The 9884-nt window shown below is 42.1% G+C and overlaps 1 long non-coding RNA gene across 1 annotated transcript; it reads left to right on the forward strand.

Annotated features, from left to right (window-relative positions):
- Positions 1 to 7336: 7336 nt before the first annotated feature.
- LOC120305242 lies at positions 7337 to 9608 on the forward strand. Its single transcript, XR_005555978.1, has 3 exons — positions 7337 to 7404; positions 7916 to 8062; positions 8438 to 9608. It is a non-coding gene; the product is annotated as an uncharacterized LOC120305242 (long non-coding RNA).
- The last annotated feature ends 276 nt before the right edge of the window (positions 9609 to 9884 follow it).

The following is a 9884-nucleotide window of genomic DNA, read 5'->3' on the forward strand; positions in this document are numbered from 1 at the left end:
TCACTACTGTAAATTTCATCTTGGTGACATATGCTGATGTACAGCATTTTCCTAGTATGCTGTGATGAATGCCACCATTCATTTCTTTTAAGCCATTTAAATTGATTCAAAAGAACAGATCTTTCTTGCAGCATTAGTGCTACCTCTGAAATATTCACAAAAAGATTTGGGAGCAGGGATTTTCAAAAAATTGTTTCATAGTGCCATCTAATGGTTCTAACTAGGTTTGAGAGTAGATTTTACTTTTTGGAAGCAGGTTTTTTTTTTTTTTTACACAGTTGCAGATAGAGAGCAAATCGGCATCAAATGTATTTATCTCACATAAATGTGTTGTTAGAAGCTTTTGGCAGGGTGGAAACAATTATCAAGTGTCTGGAGATATTTTTTTACTAATAATAATATGAAATTTGAAATCACAGTTGTGGATTTGAAGTACATTTCTATACAAATATCCATCTGTACAAATCCCAAACTGGTCTGGTCCTCAGTGACTATTTATAGCAAATATTTTTACTTTATTACTTTTTCCATCTGGCCAAATTTTGAAAGATAGATGCCCAGCATGGCATGCCTTGTTTTATTTTTGTAACAGTGCTTTAGTTTTTGTAAAAGCTAAATATTCCCTTTTCAGAGAAGCTAGCATTAATGCTTTTTTAAAATTACTTTTAACATCTTGCAAATATTTTTATTATTATTCTCTGCTTTTTAACAGTGAATATATTTGAATCTGAAATAGTATCACTCAGTCAGTCAATACAAAAATGAACACAAAAAAACTATTCCCCCTTCCAAGTGCTTTATTGGTGGCTGTCTTTGAAGACCACTCACATAATCCAAAATGTAATTGTCCATCATCTTATAAATAAATCCTGGTTTAGGATATTCCAACCATTTGGAGGAACACTGGTTTATGGGTACTGTTCCTAGTGCTGTTTATAAGCTATAATGCTCTTTGTGGCTTAGAACCCTGGATTACATAGCCACTTTATTTGATAAGAATTCCCCCATCCTGCTTATTCCTATGCAAGAAAATTGGCTGACTGGTGAGCCTGTCCACCTAGAGAAGGATCACAAATCCACAATTGCTCTGATATTTTTATAAAATTAGAGTGGTTCCCCTCTCATTGGTCATTCTGGAAATATAGGAAAACCATTCTCTTTCACTGAGCCTTTGTGGAATAGATAATCAGCAATGGCGGCTGCTTCCTGAATGTTTATGCTTTAGCAAGATTTTGAAACTGGGTCCAGGTTGGATAGAAATAGGGAGAGCAGAATGGGACCTTTAGGTTCCAACCATTGGCTGCGCCTACTTCACCTTCAGCCACCTGCCTCAGCCCATTCACAGCCAGCTTTCCTCCTTCCCTGGCCATTCTCCCTGGGCAATGGGCCCCTGGCCCTCTACCCCCAGGTATTATGATGTGAAGCATCATAATATCAAACCTAAATGTAATAAATAAAAAAAATACTGTAAACAAGTTTCCTTTTTTCAAGAAGCAAGATTGATTGATGCTACAGTGAGGCAGCAATAGTAACAGTTGAGGACTTACTGAAGATGGGATGTTGTGCCAAGAGCAGCTGGAAGCAGAGAAATCATTGATTCTGTGAAAATCAGAGGTGCCTCTCCCTAGCGTCTAGGACCTTTAAACTCCCACCCTTGGCTGTGCCCACTTCGCCTCCAGCCATCCACCTCAGCCCATTCACAGCCAGCTTTCCTTCTCTGCTGGCCCTCCCCCTGCCATTCTTTCTTGGCAATGGGCCCCTGGCCCTTCGCCCCTTGTCCTTTGGCTTGGCCCATTCATCCAGACACCATTTGTCCCAAATGTTTTGTTTCACAGGACAAGAATCCACCAGCCAATTTGGTGGCAGGTGGCAATGATGGTGCTGTGATGAGATGATGAGGGGGCTGTGATGGGGATGCGATTGGTGACAGGTTACAGGAAAGAGCAAGATCTGGGGGGGGGGCAGCAGACAAACACTGCTTGCACACTGCTTCTAGGAGTTCCTGGCAGGGTGGCAGGGCATCAGTGCTTATGCATGGCTGCTGAGGGTGTCTAAGAGGTCGAATGGTGCTGGCGTGTGGGGGAGGAGCTGAACTGTCCATTCGGCATCAGGTCAGGAGTATTGGGTGCAGGGTGGGAGGTGGCAGCTGAACTGCCCATTCGGTTTTAGGCCGGAGTCCAGGTCCAGAGGCAATGGCAGAGGGGAGAGGTCAAAATGGGAAGCCCTTGCTCCCTGCTGCTTGCCCTTTACCTGCAGCGGCTTCCCATTTTTACCCCCCCCCATTGCCTCCGCACCTGGACTCCAGGTTGATGCCTAACAGGCAGGTAGGCTGCCCCACCACCACACATCACCACCGTTTGACTCCCCCCAGGCATCCTCAGCAACTATGCTTACCATAGATGTCCTGCTGCCCTTCCAGGTACTCCCATCAGCAGCTCTTACCACTGATCCCCAGCCAACTGCCTAGCCCTCCTGCTTACCACCGATGCCCTACTGCCCCCTCAGGCATCTCCAGCAGTAGTGTGCAAGCAGTGTTTGCCTACCACCATCCCCAGGCATCTCCAGCAGCCAAGCCACAAGCCTTTGCCTGCCATCTTCCCAGATTTTATTCTGTCCTGTAACCTGTCATCAATCACATCCCCTTCATAGCCCCCTTGTTCTCCCTTCCCAGCACCATCATTGCCACCTGCCACCCAATTGGCTGGCAGCTTCTTGTCCTGTGGAACTAACACTTGGGACAAATGGTGTCTGGATGAATGGGCCAAGCCAAAGGACAAGGGGCAAAGGGCCAGGGGCCCATTGCCAAGAAAGAATGGCAGGGGGAGGGCCAGCAGAGAAGGAAAGCTGGCTGTGAATGGGCTGAGGTGGATGGCTGGAGGCGAAGTGGGCACAGCCAATGGTGGGAGTTTAAAGGTCCTAGACGCTAGGGAGAGGCACCTCTGATTTTCACAGAATCAATGATTTCTCTGCTTCCAGCTGCTCTTGGCACAACATCCCATCTTCAGTAAGTCCTCAACTGTTACTATTGCTGCCTCACTGTAGCATCAATCAATCTTGCTTCTTGAAAAAAAGAAACTTGATTACAGTATTTTTTTTATTAAATACATTTAGGTTTGATATTATGATGCTTCACAGCACTGTTTTTATTCATTTAATTCAAAATTAATAAGTAAGAACTCATAATAATAGACTTCTTGTTACTCCCTGTAATTATTTTAATAGAATAACAGAGTTGGAAGAATAGAATAGAGCTGTAAGGGACCTTGGAGGTCTTCTAGTCCAGCCCCCTGCTCAAGCAGGAGAACCCATACCATCTCAAACAGGTGATTGTCCAGCCTCTTCTTAAAAATCTCCAGTGATGGAGCCCCTATGATTTCCAAGTTAAAGCTGTTCCACTAGTTGATTGTCCTCACTGTCAGGAAGTTTCTCCTTAATTCTAGGTTTCTTCTCTCTTTGATCAGTTTCCTTCTCTCTGGTGCTCTGGTGAACAAAGTGACCCCCTCTTCCTTGTGACAGCCCCTCAGAGACTGGAATACTGCTATCATGTCTCCTCTATTTCTTCTTTTCTTTAGACTAGCCAAACCCAAGTCCTACAGCTGTTCTTCGTATGTTTTAGTCTCTAGGCCTTTGATCATCTTAATTGCTCTTCTCTGAATTTTTTCCAAACTCTCAACATATTTTTGGTGATATGGTGACCAAAATTGGCTGCAGTGCTCCAGGTGTGATCTTACTAGGTTTTATAAAACAGTACTAATACTTCACGTGATCTTGATTCTATACATCTCTTTATACAATCCAGGATTGTATTACTTTTTTGGTTGCTGCTGCACACTGCTGACTCACAGTCAAGTGATTGTTTGCTAGGACTCCAAGGTCCCTCTCACAGTTACTGTTTTTAAGCCAGGTCTTGCCCAATCTGTACTTGTACCTTTGATTTTTCCTGTTTAAAAGTAAAACTTTGCTCTTCTTCACATTGAAACTCATTTTGTTGGATAGGGCCCATTGTTCAAGTTTGTCTAGATCTTTTTGGATCCTGAATTTGTCTTCTGGGCTGTTGGCTACTCCTGCCAGTTTAGTGTCATTGCAAATCTGATGAGTTCCCCTTCAAATCCCTCATCTAAGTCATTTATGGATATTGAAGAGTACTGGGCCTAAGATGGAACCTTGTGTTACCCCACTGCTTACTTCTCTCCATGTGGATGTAGTGCTATTGAGGTCTACTTGTTGAGTATGGTTTGCCAGCCAGCTAGAGATCCATTTGGTGGTAATGTTGTCTATTCCACCTTTTTCTAGTTTACCAAGGAGTAGGCAAACATTTTAATCTGTATTAGGATGCTTCCTCATTTATATAAGCCCATTGCCTGTAAAACTAAAGAGCTTAGAAATTACAGAGGATTCCCATATCTCTGCATTTGCTCATGAAGAACTACTGAATGAGGTCAGGTCATAAGAAGACAGATTGATTACCCTCAAGTTAGAATTAGGGACCATAGAGACAGACCTACTTCAGGAAAACCTGTCCTCAACCTGGTCGTTCAGTGTTTTTCTTAAGAAAATACAAGAATTGTTTACCATTACCTTATCCTGCCCAATATGAACTTTTGCCTTTGCTGTTGTTACCAATATCTTCCTAACATGACTGCAGCTTGGTAAAGTGTTACTTGCTTTACGTGGGCAGCAGGGATTATTTTCACACCTTGGCTAGCCCCTACTTGAAGTGCATACTTTAGTCTAGGAGTACGCTCCAGGCATTTTTCATTCATCTTTCTCAAGAACACCCGTACTTAACAAAAGACAGCATAAAATGACTTGAGGAGACTCAAAAATAAATACCATTCATTTAAAATGGTGATGCAACAGAATTCAGTGAAATTCTCTGAAAGAATTCAGTCCTTCTGTAAAAGGAATAAGCAGCTAGCTATAAAAGTAGGAAGGAAAGATAAGAGAAATAATATTTTAGTTTGCAATTATTTGTGAGGAACAAGTTGGGACCAATAAGAGCCATGGGTGTGTGTGTTGTGATTCCTCACCGACCAATGGACCTGGCAGCTGAGTCTGAGGAATCAGAGGAGGAGGGAGTGACATCAGAGTCAAAGGAAGGCTCTGAGGAGCTCCAAGACTTACAGTCTGACGAGGACCCTGGACCCTTTACTCGCACTCAGGCTGAGACACAGCTGTGTTAGGAGTCTGAGTTGAACAGTGATGAATCACAGCTGAGAGATATCCAGGATGAACCAATGACAGATTCGGCAGTCTCTCTTCTTCGCTAGGTTCAATTTCTGCGTTACCTACATACTCAGCGGTCACAACCAAAGAGCGGATGCTCTGTCGAGGAAGCCAGAATATTCCCATATAGAAGAAAAGCTTCTGCCCAGGACAGTTGTTCCCGTTGAGTGTTTCTCTGCAGTTTGGGAGCCAATAGATATATGGGCTCGGATTCAGAAGGCCCAACAGCATGATGCATGGGTGGCTCAATGCAGGGAGGAGTTGGGGCCAGACTCCCCATGGGCTGTCACCTATTGTGATTGGCTCTATTTTCCAGGAGGGCCACTCAGATGACTCATTCTCCGCCAATATCATGATAATTTGCCAGCAGGGCATTTGGCCTGTACAAGACACTGAACATGGTCTCCTGTACATTCTGATGGCCCTGAGTACGACATGACGTCCAGGCCTATGTCACGTATCCAGTGTAGGTAAGCCCAGTCAGTGTCGGGCCCCCCTGGTCTACTTCAGCCCTTTCTGATGCCCAAAAGATCCTGATCAAAGATCCATGGACTTCTTGATGGAGTTGCCCCTGTCTTCTGGTTTCATGAAGGTATTTGTGGTGGTGGACATGCTGACCAAGATGGCACATTTCATTCCTTGCCGTGGCTTGCCATCAGCCCGCACACCAGTCACATGTTCATCCATCAGGTTTTCTGGCTGCACGGCTTCCCTGATAGGGTTGTGTCAGACAGAAGGGCTCAATTTATGGCCCATTTCTGGAAGGGACTGATGAAGGCCCTGGATGTAAAAATCTACCAATCATCAGCACATCATCCTCAAACTGATGGTGGGTCCAAGAAAGTCATTGGAATTCTTGAGCAATATCTGCACTATTATGTGAACCAGCAGCAGAACGATTGGGCAGACTATCTGGTGGTAGCTGAGTTCGCATTTAATAACTCACAGCACACCTCCATGTAGATGACACCGTTCCTGGCCAATGTAGGTATCATCCCCGGCTTTCTCCCCTCTCGCAGCTCAACTCACCAGTTCTTACAGCTAACGAATATCTGACTGAGTTATGGGCTATCCATCGATTGGTGCGATGATAATTAGATAAGGCTAAGGCAGATTACAAGAAGGGGCTGATCAGTCGAGGCGAGATATGCCTACATTAACAGTGAGAAATCGGGTGTGGCTGTCCACTAGAAACCTGCCATCAAACCAGCCTGCCAAGAAACTAGACCACTGGTACCTAGGACTGTTCCCTATTGAAGCCATCATCAATCCGGTCACTTATCAATTAACTTTGCCATGGTTACTACAGGTATATCCGGTCTTTCACTGGTTTCTGTTGGTCCCCGAACAACGGTGTGTCCACTCTCTCAATCAGAATATCCCCCACTAGAAAAACATGATGGAGACAGCTCTCCAGAATATGAGGTCACCAGCATTCGAGACTCCCGTTGGTGAAAGGGCGATTTCAGTATCTGATTGAGTGGAAGGGCTATGGACCGGAAGAGTTCACCTGGGAGGATGCAACTACTCTCATGCTTCTGCCTTGGTGACAGTGTTCCACAAACAGTTCCTGTCTTGACCGTATCTGGCCCGGCAGACCTGGGCAAAGGATCCTGCAGTGTGGGACAGTGTCATGATTCCTCACCAGCCAGTGGACCAGCAGCTGAGTCTGAGAAATCAGAGGAGGAGGGGGGGCTGGAGTGACATCAGAGTCAGAAGAAAACTCTGAGGAGCTCCAAGATTTACAGTCTGACGAGGAGCCTGGCCACTCTATTCGCACTCAGGCTGAGATACAGCTGTGCTGGGAGTCTGAGTTGAACAGTGATGAATCACAGCTGAGAGATATCCAAGATGCATGTGAACACTGGCAAGAAAAAAGAGTAGGACAGAAGAATGCAATGGGGCGGCTGCAAAGGCAAAAGAGAAGGCATTAGGAAGCCACGCCTTGGCTGCATAATAAAAGTGAAGGTGTGGGAAGTGCTGGATCAAGTTTCTGTGAGCTGTGTTTGTTTGCCTTGGACATTGACCCAGGTCTGTGAATAATAAAAGGGGATTGGTTTTTTCTTGCGGTTCCAGCCTGCTTGTTGGAAGAGGGGTTTCTCCTTGTGAGCTTAACAAGGACTCATGTAGGCTGGGACAGAACAGGGGAAGTAATACAGCAAATAAAGATACTATCAGGTCAGTAGTGTTTTCTGAGACTATTATTGCCTTTTCCACTAAGAAACGCTGATTATATTTGCTATTTAAAAAGCAAACAGTTGCTCCATTCGTACTTTCCTTATTTCAAGAAATTGTATGAACTCTTTTTTTGCCCTCTAAATCTACTGTTGCTACCTCCCATTTTTTAATAGGGTATAGGCAACATTAAGAATAATTATTATTGTCTTATTATTTGGAGATCATAAGGACTATAGTCCAAAATATCTGGAAGACTTCTGGTTTAAAATATTTCTTACCAGGTGGGCAGATAGCAGATTTTTATGCTTCTGGGAAATGAATTTGTTGGAGGCATATTAACTTTCACAGAATTTTTTTAATTCAATAATTTTTATTAAAGTTCAAAAAGACAAAAATTAAAAACTAATATGAACTAAGAAAAAAAGACAAAAAAAAGCCTTCCACAGGATGGTTGCTGCACAGTAAAAGCTTTTCTTTTCTCTTATTGATGATCTGCTGATTTTACTGCCAGACTGGTTCTCTGGCAGAACTGCTCCGTGGATTTGATTGGGAGTGCTTAGGAATGACTCAAGACAACTTTTGGACGACACTGGACACAGTTGGGATGGGGAGCCTTGAAGATTTCAGTTCCTTCTGGAAGCCATCAAAGAGTCACTGGGTATATACATCTTCCTGTCAGCAGTTTTGTTTTCTTAAGTATGCCTGGGATCTTAACTTTTACTTTTTGAATTTATTGTCTTATTTTGTTTTTTGCTTTAAAAGTTGATCAGTGGTTAAATAATGATTTATTTCAATTCCTTAACTGGACTCTGTTTTTTCTTTTTTCTTTCCCCTTTGATATATGTTATTTTGATTAACTCTCTCCATAAGGAATCACAGCCTTCACCTCCTTTGGAGAATGAAGAGTTCCCATTGGACTTATTTTAATATTAGATTGTCACCATGGGATTTCTGTACTTTTTGAATTTGCAAATATTTGGAATTTACTTTTTTTAATTTTTTTACCTTTTTTGAATTTTTCTTTTAACCTTAGATTGAAATATACAGAAACATTTAGAAAACATCCCTTTGGTTTCCTTCTGCTTCAGTGATCTTTGTTCCTTGATCAAGTTTCACAGACTAAAGAACAGCTGAAAAGTGACTGAAACCTCAGAAAAGATGGTTGAACAGTGCAACTTCTAGCTGAAAGTCTCTCTAAAAAGCTTTATGAAATGATAATGATTGTGTAAAATATGCCGGGACATGTAAAGGACTACAAAAAGATTTTGATTCAGTTCCAGACCAAAGAGATATTCTCACAGCTAAAGTATTAACTGAGTTGATTCCATCTATTTGTCTGAAGTTTAAGTCTGCATATCCCTGCAATATTGGGATTCTAAATGGAGAAGTGATAAATTCCTTTTTCCTATGAAGTTTGTTTCTTTCCATAATATGCACGGTGATGGACATTTTCATGTTTTCATTTAATGAATATTCCTATCTTTAGACCTTGCTGAACCTTATATTTAAAAGACTAGAGTGCAATGAACACACAGAGAGAGAATATTTTAAAGAAGAGAAATTGAGAAAAAGCAGCTAAAGTAGGGAGTTGAGAAAACCTCTTGGGGACGGTACCAAATCTTCTTCATAAATAAATATGAAAAAGGAATTATTGCCCTGATAGGATATAGACAGGTGTGACTTTTTCACACATTAAGACAGATTTTCAGGTTCCCGTAAGAGCTGAGTGTAACTATTCTAAGTAAGGGACCATCTTAAGGTAAATAGTACGTGACAGATTAAATGAGTAGAATGGGAGCCTAGACTAAAGTGTATATGTGCAAATGCACATGTACCCATGCATGTATAATAAAATCAGATATACTGTTAGAAAATGAGGTGACTATCTCAGACAGTTGATTTTAAGAATGATGAAGACTTGTGGCTAGTTTTTTTATTTTGTTGTATTTTATCATTTGAAACAATAAAAACATGAGTTCTTTTCTGGCTTATGTTCCAAAATAATTTGATTAATGGTCAGTATTATTTGCTGCTCCAATTTAGCAGATTAGGCTATCCTGGCTGTTTATCTGTGAAAGTAATTACAGGCAAAGAGAAGGTTTTGTTGTTGGTGTATATAGAACATCTATATTAATAAATAGACAATATAACTGAAAGAATAAAGTAGCGCTCTGAAAGAATACAGCTTCTCTCCTGTTACTGTATATGAGTGCCTTTTTTCACAAGCTGAAATTTTGTTTCAGTTAATCTTTTCCAATAGATAACAAATTGCTTTAGTGTCCTTAGCAGCTCGGCCAAACTGTTAAACTTGTCTTCCTTCTGAATGAGAACAAAGCTGCTTTATTTCAAAATATGTCACAATGGTTCTGAGTCAGAGAACTATTGGGCCTGCCTCCCAAGCAGTAACTTATGTTGCTGGGGATGTCTGAGGGGGTGGGAGTACACCTTGGTGCTCTCAAATTACTGAACATTCTCCTCAA

This window comes from Crotalus tigris, unplaced genomic scaffold (genome assembly GCF_016545835.1).
Source record: "Crotalus tigris isolate CLP2741 ecotype Arizona unplaced genomic scaffold, ASM1654583v1 scf7180000017666.379230911805:20528666, whole genome shotgun sequence".
Lineage (NCBI taxonomy): Eukaryota > Metazoa > Chordata > Lepidosauria > Squamata > Viperidae > Crotalus > Crotalus tigris.